This window comes from Myiozetetes cayanensis, unplaced genomic scaffold (assembly GCF_022539395.1).
Source record: "Myiozetetes cayanensis isolate MyiCay16 unplaced genomic scaffold, myiCay2020 scf17, whole genome shotgun sequence".
NCBI lineage: Eukaryota > Metazoa > Chordata > Aves > Passeriformes > Tyrannidae > Myiozetetes > Myiozetetes cayanensis.
Window position 1 is genome coordinate 4365889 of NW_026087378.1, and position 11613 is coordinate 4377501.

The 11613-nt window shown below is 47.5% G+C and overlaps 1 long non-coding RNA gene across 1 annotated transcript; it reads left to right on the forward strand.

The window, feature by feature from the left end:
- The first annotated feature begins 614 nt into the window (after window positions 1–614).
- Window positions 615–8434, forward strand: LOC126638242 (uncharacterized). The gene is made up of 3 exons (XR_007628560.1): window positions 615–735; window positions 4502–4575; window positions 5067–8434. It is a non-coding gene; the product is annotated as an uncharacterized LOC126638242 (long non-coding RNA).
- Window positions 8435–11613: the final 3179 nt, after the last annotated feature.

The following is an 11613-nucleotide window of genomic DNA, read 5'->3' on the forward strand; positions in this document are numbered from 1 at the left end:
GGTTCTTCAAGGGCATGTTTATGTCAAGACATCTTCTAGCCCATGGAAATCACAAGTGTGGCCTCACCTGCGGCATTTTGTATCAGCTGGAACTTGTGATTCATGAGGATGGAGCACAGAGGTCCCTTGGACACTGGAAACCACCAGTGGTTTTTTTGGATGGCCTTTAGCTGAGTGCAGTGGTCATTTTAAAGTGAACCCTTGAACTTGGAACCAAACATTTAGTTCAAGTGTGATGAAGTGATCTGTGTTTGAAATATGCGTATCTAAATGCGAAAGGCTTTTGTACTTATCAATCTTTATCACAGCGACTAATGTGTGTAGTGGGTTTTTAATTTACATTTATTCACAACCACCATCCTTCCAAAGCAGTAACTAAGCGGAGAAATCTGGAAAGCTTTAGCTGAATTTGCAATATCACTACCTCATTTCCCTGTGGTTAAAAAAGAAAGAATCAGAATATTTATGATTTAAACATTATTATTTTTTGCAAGTCTTTGAGGCTGTAATTTTGATTTACGTGGGCTCCATTTGATCTTGTGTGTAAACCCAGCCCTTCACTGCTTTGAAATATTTTGGTTTTATACAAATTATCCTGTGTGAGCTGAGATGATTTTTCTCTGCTGTGTAACACGGTGCCACCCGATCAGCCTGCGATTCCAACAGCTTCTGAGAAATGCTGTGCCAGGGAACTGCTGCTTCTACAAATGACTGCACACCTTCCAGTCAGCAAAGGTATGCAGGGTCTTAATTCCCTGGATTCAGAATAATGACCAACGTGATCAATTCTGCTTGTTGTTGTTTGTAGAAAACAATCGATACGTTTGTGGGAGGACAAGTGGGAGTGCAGGAATTCTTGGTGTATTTTTACTTGCTGGGTTTCTTGCAAGTGGAGAATGGCCTGGTTCTGGTCAGAGTGGTGCAAGGCGTGACCCTGGAACTGCTGGGACCCCCATGCTGGGGTGCCGAGAGGTCTGGGGGACGGAGGGCTGGTGCTCCCAAACCTCCGTGTGCTGGTGCTGTGCTCTCAGCTCTGCACCTTTAAACGGGCTTGGAAACATTCAGGGAACGCTCGTGGTCAGCAGTGGGATAGGGAAGATAATCCGGCACTGTGGGTGGGTTACACAGGCAAAGTCAGCTTTGGGCTTTGCTTGGGTTCATTCAGTGTGTTAGAGGAAGAAAGCCCTTGAAACGCAAACAGCCTGGGAAGAAATTTACTACAGGAGCGCTCACTGAAACTTATTACGGGAGCTCATTGAAATTGACTACAGGAGCTCATTGACGTTTTTAGGAGAAGTGCGCGCGCTTTGTCGGGGTCCCTGGCCCCGTTTCCCGGGATCCGACGTTCTGAGGGATGGCGTGCGGGGCTGCGCGCAGCTGAGGGCCAGGGATGCGGCGGCAGGCGAGGGACCAGGTTCTCCCCGGCGGTCCCCTCAGCCGCGGCGGTCCCCTCAGCCCCAGGTGTCCCCTCAGCCCCGGGTCCCTCGGCGCGGACGGGGCCGGCTCCGCCCGGGTGCGGCGCTGCGGGACGGCCACAAGATGGCGCCGCTGCCCGGCGGGTGAGGCGGCGGTGAGAGGGGAGCGGCGGGACCGGGTGCGGAAGGCCGGGGGTGCTGGCCCTGCCCCGGCCGCCCTGAGGCTTGGCCTCACCGACCCTGCCCGTCCCGGCAGCGGCAGGACCTGCCCTGGTCGCTGCCCCGCAGTCACTGCTCGCCTCCCCGGCTCGCAGCCCGTGCCCCGGCCAGCGCCGCTCTCTCCCGGGTGGCACAGGCTGAGGGGACAGTGGCTGTGCCCCCGGAGCTCCTGGGACTTGTGGAGGGAGCAGGGGGGGACAGTCCCTGAGCTCTCCCTCCTGGCCAGGAGTGCCCTGCATGGACAGTCCATCCTGTCCCGGCATCCCGAGCCCTCTCTGCTGGCCAGGAGTGCCCCGTGTGACCCAGGTGACAGTTGTGTTCTCACAGCGGGAGCAGCGATGTTTGGACATGACAGTGGGGCAGCAGCAAAGCCGCAGCCCTCTCCCTTCGGGCAGTTCCAGATGTTGGCAGTCCTGGCTCTGTCCCGTGGCCCCGCAGAAGGTGCTGGGGATGAGGACACTGGAGCCAGTGTCGTGTGCGGATGCTGGAGGGGACACGGGGCTGGCCCTGGCCTGGCTGGGCAGCAGAGCTGGCTCGGGGCAACAGGTTCTGTGCTCTGGGCAAGGGGACACGGGGCTGGAGCCCTGTGTCACCCCCATGGGACTGCTGTCCCTGGGCTGGGGCAGAGCGAGCACAGGGCTGTGGGGCCGGCCAGGCTGAGGTCGCTTTGCCCTCTGCTGCTCTCAGCTCTGGCTTTCCCGGGGAAGAGACCTTGCAAGCCTGGCTGAACACTCGGTTTCTGAGGCTGTTCAGCTCTTCTAGCCATTACGTCTACTTGTAGACTTGTAATGTTATTTCTTTCACAGGGCTGTGTAGGAAATTGAGTCTATTTCTGTTTAAATACTGGGGTAATAGAGCCTGCTATTTAGTGAAAGATTTATGTAAATGGCTCTTTGTTTCACATGATTGGGCCTCAGAGAATGCAAGTTACATCGATAATGTAATTATGCCACTACTGCCATTTCAAAGCAGCACATCGTGGAGAAGCCTCCAATTTCGGTATAGAACAGGACTTGAAAACCTTGTACTTTCTAAATCAACTTGTATTCTGTAGCAAGAAAAAATAGTAGAGCTGGGTCATTGAACATGCTGTTCTGGAGTTGTCTACCTTTTTAGCTTAGAACCCAAGATTTCTTTTACATCAGAATTTTGATATATCAGAATTTTTGAGCACCTATAATTGCATTACATAACTCAGCCTTAAAATGCAATTTCCCCACCTCTCCTTGAGCTTCATGTTTTGTTTTGTGTCAGGGTGATGGGCATTATTTCTTCAGCCTGGCATTTGTATTAGCATGGAGGTCACAGTAATGTTTGAGTATTACTTCAGATCAGTAAATTACCTTGTGCTTTACAATACAGAGTTCGTTATTCAGGTGAGCGTTGATTGCTTTTTGCAATGGAGAGTGAGCTCCTTGTAGCCTTCTTTGTCTCATTCCTGGGCAGAGTTGTCTCTAATCTCCAAAACAGACTCTTTATCCTCAAGAGTCCTGTTTTGTGCAGGCATTTCTTACACAGGATAGTGCCCTACAGCAGCCTATACAATGTATAGGATATATTAACAGTTGTGGCACCTCCTGGGAAACAAGTGCCATAGGACTTTGGAGGGAAATTAATCCCCTTTCTTCCTAGTGCAGGAATTGCAATCAAATACTCGTTTGGGATGAAATAGCAACTCACAGACATTACGTTTTTAGTCCCAAGTGCTTTAATCGCTAAGGTTTTGGTCCCTAAATTCTTTGTCATGCATTTAGAGATGTCTTCTGGCTTGCAGCTCAGTTTTAATGCCAGGTTTATGCTGTTTCTGTGCATGTGCTGTTAGTGAGGGTGTTCTGAGACTGGGAACGCTGAGCGTTGGTGCCGCTGCTGCTGTTCTCTTCAGGTGCAGGAAAGCACTCTTCCTGAGAATGCTCTCCTGCTCTGTGTTCATGGAGATGCTTCGTGTTATCAATGTGACGTGTTTGTTCCAGTTCTGAAACCAAACCCCATGAAGTTTATTTCCCAAATCCCACCAAACATAGCTGTTCGAGAAGGTGCTCCGTGAGCCCAGAGAAGTCTTTCCCCTGGGCTGCCTGCCAGCTGGCTGCTCCTCTGGGAGCGTTCTGTTCTTGATCTGGGTCATTAAATATTAAAAGGCAAAGTGATTCTCAAAGACAGTCATTTTTTGGAGATACTAAATAACTGTAATTTGTTTCCTAATAGATAGTTTTGTCCTTGTCACTGGGTCCAACTCAATACAAAAATAAGTGTGTAATGAGACAGGGCTGCTCTGCAAATCTCGTGCACAGTGTGCTTGCCCAAAGAATGAGCCTGAGAATAGCAATTGGGGTGGAGACAGGATTAAACTAAAGCTCAGTCTATATGTTGGGCTGGTCTCTCCATTCCCTGAGCTTTTCTCTCAGCCCAGTCATTGTCCACCCAATGCTGCCAGGAGGAGGGTTCTCCAGGGAGTCCTGCCAACCCCTGCCTGGGCTGTGGGAGAGGTTCTGTGTCCTTACAGAGCCTGGCACTGCTGCAGTGCTTTGGAGCCCAGGAGCACCAGTGCATGTGCCAGTGAAACGTTCGTATCGTGCTGGGTGAGAGGGGCTGGACTGCAGTGCTGGATGCAGGTGCCCTCCTGAGGCAGAGCACAGAGGGCCTGTGGCAGCCTTGTTACAGCCCTCTGGCAAAGCAGCAGCAGTGCTGGGTTATACTTCAAAAAAATAATTTAAAAAAAAAAATTAACCCACATCCTCACAATGCTCTGTAATTTGCCAGTATTTCTGCTTGCACATTTGCTGTTTTGTGTCTCCCAATTCTTTGTTTTTATTTAAAAAAATGGTAATATATGTTGCTGTGACTCTTCCCTTCTGATTCTCTTATCTCAGCAGGTTTGTGTATGGGGATTATTTACCGGAGAAGTGCAACGTGCCAGAAGGTAATTCCTGAAATTTTAAGAAAGGTAATTTAGTCAAGTTGTAAAACCTTAATGCTTCGCTGTGGTTCGTCTTGTTTAAAAGGATCACATTTCCTAATGGCTTTTTTCTTTTTGAAATTAGAAGAGTTAGCGTTAAAGAGAAAGTTCCCAGCCTTTCCCTTGTTGCCTAGTCTAGTGGCAGCTTGGGCTGCCTTGCACATAACTGGAATTGGCTCCTCTTATCCTTGTCCTAAATTGACCATCAGCAGCAAGACAGAGTAAGAAGTGCTGCAGGGGAGGTGGCCTGCATGGGTCTGCGAGGTCTGGCTGGAGACCAAGTGGCTCCCTAAACCTTGGAGTGTTTCAATGGCCTTTGGTAGTGGCTGAGAGAGCCAAGTGCTCTTGTTTTGGCTCACCTGGCTGACGTGCCCTCCAAAATCCTCCGTCCTGCCCTCTGAGTCCAGTAATGCTTTCCAAATACTGAGGACTGATTCTACACTTTTTTTTTTTTTAAAGCTATAATTCTTCCATTTCAGGCCTGACATCTACTTGGAAGAGGAATCTTGGCTAGGGATGCAGAAAAGAAATACGGCTCTGTCTGACATGGACACAGAATGTGTCTACAAGCAAGGAGTCTGGAGACTGGGAGAACTGGGAGAGGACTGGGAGAACCCAGCCTGGGAAATACTGGGCACTTGGCAGCAAAGCCCTTGTACCCACTCAGGGCTGCTGCTGCAGGCTCAGAGCTCTGAAAATGGGCTTTCTGTTGCCTTTTCGAATGCTTGGAGTGAGAGGGGTCTGAATAATAATTTCTTTGGCCCTTGAATGCATTTGAAGCAGCAGCTGCAGGTGTCCTGTAGCTTTCCTCTGGCTTGTTCACACGCGAGGTTGGGTTCTTTGGCCAGAGCACAAATAATTGCTGGAAATTAATTTTCTGTGCTGCTCTGCAGTCAGAGCAGGCTGCCTGCTGGCCTGCACAGCAGGTGAGGGAGAGCCTTCACTTTGCTCTCACATCTACCAGCAGATGCTTGGACAGAAGTTTAAAAATTATCAGCTCCCTCCTGCTTGCCAGCCCTTGGCATGGAATGCTCCTTCCCAAACAATTTCCTTTCCCCAGTGGTTGCCCGCTGTGCCCTGGAGGTGTGAGCTGCCTGCGGGGCTTTGCCTGGGAGAAACACACACTTGTGCAGAATGGAACCTGAAATGTCTGGATGAACGTTTACAGGCAGGATCGGAGTGGAATTTCTAAATCCTATAGCACTGAAATGAGCTGGTATGTGATACATGTGACTGCCTTTAAAAAAAGATTTATTTCCAGCTGATGTCAAGCCCATTAATTCTTACTTTGTTCTGGTGTCTCTTGTAATTCGTCGTTGCTTTTGCCTGGTGCTGTTCCCTGGGAAGTGTGGCAGGGTTGTCCAGCAAGGTCCACGTGACTTCATAAAGCTCTGAGGATGTTCAAGGAAAAAAAGCAACAACTTCAGATGAAATTAAATCCCTTGTGGCTCGGGTGTTTTTGAAAGCCCCATGCTGGGATGCTGCTGTTGGAGGACACTTTCCTCCGGCTTTTTAAACTGTTTTGTTTTAAAAGTTTCCTTGGACCCTCTGTCCTTACTGGGGCTTCCAGAGCTGCACTGCAGTTGTCAGTGTTGGTCCTGTTGATGTAGAGACTCCTTAACTGCTGTAACCAGTCACTCACTCATGCCCTGTTCCCAAGACTTTGCAGTTAAGGAAGGTGCCCATCCTCGGCATGTGACTTCTGCTCCTCCAGCTTGCGTTGGGGAGTTGTCCAGGCTTGGTGTCACCTCCACACACTGAAGCATTCCAGGGAGTCCTGGAGTGTGACTGCAGCCTCAGCAGGTTCACTTACACCTGGGTGCCTCCAGAGGTTCCCTGGGCTCCGGGGCTGGTCACCAGCTGCGGAACCAAAGGAGCCCACGGGCCTCAGCCCTGCTACCCTGCCCAGGTCGGATCAAGGACAGCCAGGTACTGTCACATCCTCAGGAGTCCACGGGATCAAGCACTGGCCAGCTGGAAAAACAGGTGTGAAATTACCACTAGCAATTGACAGTGATATTCATGTGTGGATGGACGAAGGACTGATGTGAAGGGTGTAACATCAGCAGCACCTGACTGTACAGTTAAACCAGAGAGAAACCAGGAAACACACAATAAAGAGACCCAAGTGGTGCAATTCCTAGGAAAATTGTACATTGTGCCCCTAGAGAGAGACCAACATTGTGAGAGTGATGTAACCTGAGATGGGAATCTGGAGTATTTCAACCCTGTCAGGTGAAGTTATAACCATGCTGGCTTCAGCCCAGCTACACTGTAGACCAATACGCTGGAAAAGATCAAACCATGAATCCAATCCCTGCAGGACCTGTGGTTTGGACATTGAGCAGACCCCCATCCATAGGCATGGATGAGTTTATCCAGTTTGAGATTGACACTTACATCCTTTATTATTTTGGGCTAGAGGACTGCAAGTCAGTGAAGGGAGACTGCAACCTTCCTGGTGTCCCTGATGGAACTGGGGCAATTGAAGTGACACTTGCTTAGTGCCAAACAGGCAATTTAACCACAGCGTAGTTCTTCCTTTTAGTGTCAAGCATTTATTTTGCCCTAAATAAATGTGGGTTTGTTGCTGCCAACTGCTCCATATTCTTGTACAGTGAATTCTTGTGGGTGCTTCCAAGGAGAGCATATAAATGTCTGAAAAGATCTAGTAGCAAAGAGGAATTACCATAAATAAATTATAAACCATGAAAAAAGGCATGATGAGGCATATCTGTATATTTGGATGTTGAAAGCACCTGTGTTATCGTCTTGGCTGAGCTCTTGCCACTGCCCCGTTGTTCTCCATCACTGCCATGAGACGCGGCTTGAGAGGGAGGGCTCCAGGGCTTCTGGTCTTTGCTGTGGGAGAATCAAAGACACACCAGTCTGTGTCTTGTCAGCTTCTCCCTTCCACTTGCATGTGTTTGGGTTAGGGACAATTTCTGGAGGAATTCACCTGCACTTGCCCTAAAGACATGTGTTACTTGCCTTTTCTTTGAGCTTGACCTTGCTTGGGCAGGGTCCCTGGTGCCAAACTAAAGGGAAATTTGGTGGTCAAACTCCCCTGTAAATGCCTGGATTTAAGCTGAAGTTGTGAACTGGCAAATTTCTGTGTCTGGGCGGGTGATACCTGTCTTTCTGCTGTGGAGAAACTCTGTGTAGCTTTTTTTTTTTGGTGTCATTTGCTGCCCCTCAGTGTTTTGCTTTGACTGCTTTCTGCCTCTGCTGGGAACATTTCTTTGCTTTATGATTTTGTATCCCTCCAATGCTGTCAGATTCCCATTATTGTCCAGCCTTTCCCTCATTTCCCATGGCCTGAGGGAGCCATAGCCTGTCTCATGATGTGGTGGGTGCAGGGTGAGATGTTTGCCTGATGGGGAGAGGTGCACATGGTTTGGGAGCAGGGCTTGTCAGCTGGAGCTGGGAATTAAAGCTCTCTCCTGCACAAAAGCTCCCTCTTTAAAAGAGCTTTGCATTGGATGTAACTTTTAATTTGGCTTTGAAAGCCAGGCAGGCTTTGGAAACTCTCCCTGACACTATCTGAACAAGGATATTGCTAGACTTTTTATACAAAAGACACTTTAATTAAACTCCCATCATGAAAACAATTAGACCAAATTTGCAGTACTTAACTAGTCAATAATTTAGTAGTTGGAGCTCATTAATAGACTTCTCCCTGTGCCTGCGTTGTAACGATGCTGCACTGCCAGCTGCCTGCCATGGAGATCAATCCGGGCTCAATATCTTCTGTCCCCTGCAATGGTGACATTGGTGCAAACTGGATAAATAAATAAACCCCTTGTTACACTGATGTTCCTCTGTCTCCTTATGTTTGCCTTTGGGGCTGTCGTACAAAGAATGTTAAGGGAAAAGATGAATCCCCTACTTTCTAATGTCAGGTTTGCTCAAAGTTTACTAAGTAGAAAAAGGAAAGGGTGTTCGGCTCTGTTCGTGTTTCTTAGGACAGATTTCACACAGACAGGCAGGACAGCAGTTATGGTTCAAGTTTGCTCAGCTTCTGTGTTGGAAGCTCTTGCTCAATCATTTTTGAAAGAAGGTGTGAGAGGAAAGTAAGTCATTTACTGCTTGAATTTCATCCCCGAATTAGACTCTAATTTTTTTCAGATCATCAGATCATTTGGGCACAAAATTAAATTGATGTTTTAAGTCCTGATTCTTTACCTCTTTTAATTGGTGAAAAAAATGTTCAACCTTTTCTTTTGTCTGCAGAGAATAAGCAGAACAGAAATGGATTTACTTTTATTATGGTAATCGTTTTTTTTTCAAATACATTTTAGAACAGGGCATGTGTGACTGTATCAGTTTCTGTAATTCATTCTCATTCCTGATTTCCCCCAGGCACTGAGGCAGTTCTTCTTCCTAATGCCTCGTTGTACCAGCTAATGCTGTAATAACAATTTGTGCTTCTGTAGCACCTTTACACTGAAATAGTCAAAAGTAGGCCCCAGGAATTTATATCATGTCACGCATCTTTCTCCAGAAACATTAGATGGTTTTTGCAGCCGGATGTATTTACAGCAGCCCCAGTCAGTCCTCCTCCAGCAGTTCTGGCACTTCAGTAGTTCTGTCTCAGTGAGAATTATGAACAAGGATAAAAGCGCTCCAGCGGAGCATCCCAAGGGAGACAGTGTTCCAAGGCCTTTCATTTCAGGGAGTCATGTAATGTTGACAAACCAGGTCTAACAGCCACGTCTCCTGGGGTGCTCACTGGGAAATGGGGTTCTGTGGAAGTCTTTTGTTCTCTGAAAGTTTGTGCCCTGAAGAGATTTGGGGGTTTGGGTTGTGCTGTGCGGAATGTTTAAGATTTACACCTGCTGAAAAAGAAGCAAGAAGGAAAAGGAAGGAATATTTAATTAAACCATTTTTAAGAGAAGCTAAGAGGGGTCTTTTGTCCCTTTTTTTTTTTTTTTTTTCCCTCCCCCTTCCAGTTTGTCTCATTTCAGATGAATGAAAGCATCTGTATGTACCTGAAAACCTGGGGTGTTCATGGCTGAGCTCATGAATCTTATGGACTGTGAGACTTTAATGAACCAGTATTTACCATGATTTATCATTTTTTAGTTACGTAATGGAGAAATTTGTTTTTCAGATGAACCGAGCTGTCCACATGTTATGCCATGCCTTGTGCAACTCTTTAACTATTCCTGGGGGATCGAGTGGTTAATTCTGTTGAAGTTTGGTGTGGTTTTTAAGTGGCCATAGCAGTGTCCTGTCTGTTCCCCCACTGACGTGGGTGGGTGTAGGATCCTGAAGCCCGGCAGCTCCCGCAGTCCCTGCAGATACTCCTCTCTGCTGGTGTGGAACCCAACGCCCCCAACCTCTCCTTGGTGATTTTGCAGCTGATGCTGGAATCTGTGCCCTGAGCTGCAGATGGAAGTGTGTTTCAAACAGCACAGCCGGTTAATCATTTGCTTGTTCCTTGTAGCCACGAGATCTTTGTGTTGTGGCTTTAAAAGAAAAAAAGGAGCAGCAGCAGCTGCGCTGGTGTGAGCAGCGACCGGGAGCGGCGACACGCGTCGAGCCGGCGGATAAAACACAACGGTGGATAAAACAGACCAGCTCAGGGGGCCTCTACAGGGCTGCAGAAATCCCTCAGCAATTTTGGCTATGTCTGCAGATCTGTAAAAATGGAAAATACAAGCACACCAGGTCTGGTATAACTGTGCAGCCTCTCGCCTCCACAGCATCCATCTCCCTCAGGCAGCAGATGGATCTGGGCATTCCATTCCTCCCAGGCTGTTCCACAGGGATTCTTCCCTGGCTCAGCTGTAGTTTTAAGGTGCATTTTGCCCAAATGTAATCAATGGCAGTACAGTGGTAATATTTAAAGCTTTAAAATATACATTGCATGAATGGCAGTGATTGATAAATGTCCCTCAGGCTTCCATTTGCTCCTCATCTCCCAACCCCTGACCTGCCACCTTCCTGCTGGCCTGACCAACAGGCACTGCTTTCTTGCACCTGCTGTACTGGTTGGAATATGTGACAGTGCTGCTTGCAGAGACAAACCCTGATTCCTGCTTTATCTACTCGATCCTGACAGCAGTGCGTTTCTGCATCTGTCTGTTTGGAGAGCTTGGAAGAGATAAGGGAGTCAGGGATCAGTGGGAGGCAGCGGTGTGAGGGGACAGGAAATAGAGTAGGGGATCAGCTGCATGACGAGCAGGAGAAAATACTGTATGAATATTAAATTTTGTGAATGGCTACGATGAAGCTCATGTATTCACACAGTCCAGATTAGATATCTTCATTTTATAGAAAGAGAGGGAAAAGTTATGTTTCCTAAAACTCTTTAGGGACACCGATGGCACTGATTTTTTTAATCATTATTTTTTGAAACTGATCTATAAGCCTTTTCTCTGGGTAGGGTGGGGTTTTTAAAATGCCTAACAGAATGCCAGTGCCATTTTATGACTCATCATATCTGTCACATTTCTCTTATTTTATTCAAACTCTGAACAAAAATATGTCAGAGCAAGTTCTGCTGCTTTACTTCTGTTTGTAGAAGTCATGGTGCATTTGAGTGGAAATGACAGCATTTATGATTTTTTTTTATTACCTGTTCAGAAAAGGTATTAATGAATGATGTGCACCCACGTTATTGCCAATAAAGCTTTCCTCCTGAATAATTCACAAGTCTTTGCAGATATGCCAGTAAATCCCAGCTACCAGGAAAGCCCAGTCTGGACCTACTGGTGAGAGCCAAGCTTCCTTCTGAGAGGGAAAAGGAGATGCTGGGGTCTGCAGGCAAAGTTTGGGTGAAGTTTCCAGCCCAGGAGGGGAAGTGTTGGTCCTGAAAGTCAGCATTGTATGTGGGAGGTTTTAAAAGTCAATTAAAAAATGGCTGAATTAGCTTGTATGTGCCCAAGTAATGAGCTCCCTGGCAGTGGAGCAGGACAGTGACAAGCTATGAGGGCAGTTATGAGCCAAGGTAAGGCCACAATAAAGAAGCGTGTTGTAGGAGGAAACTTTTGCTGTGTTGGATGATGATTTATCCCTTCC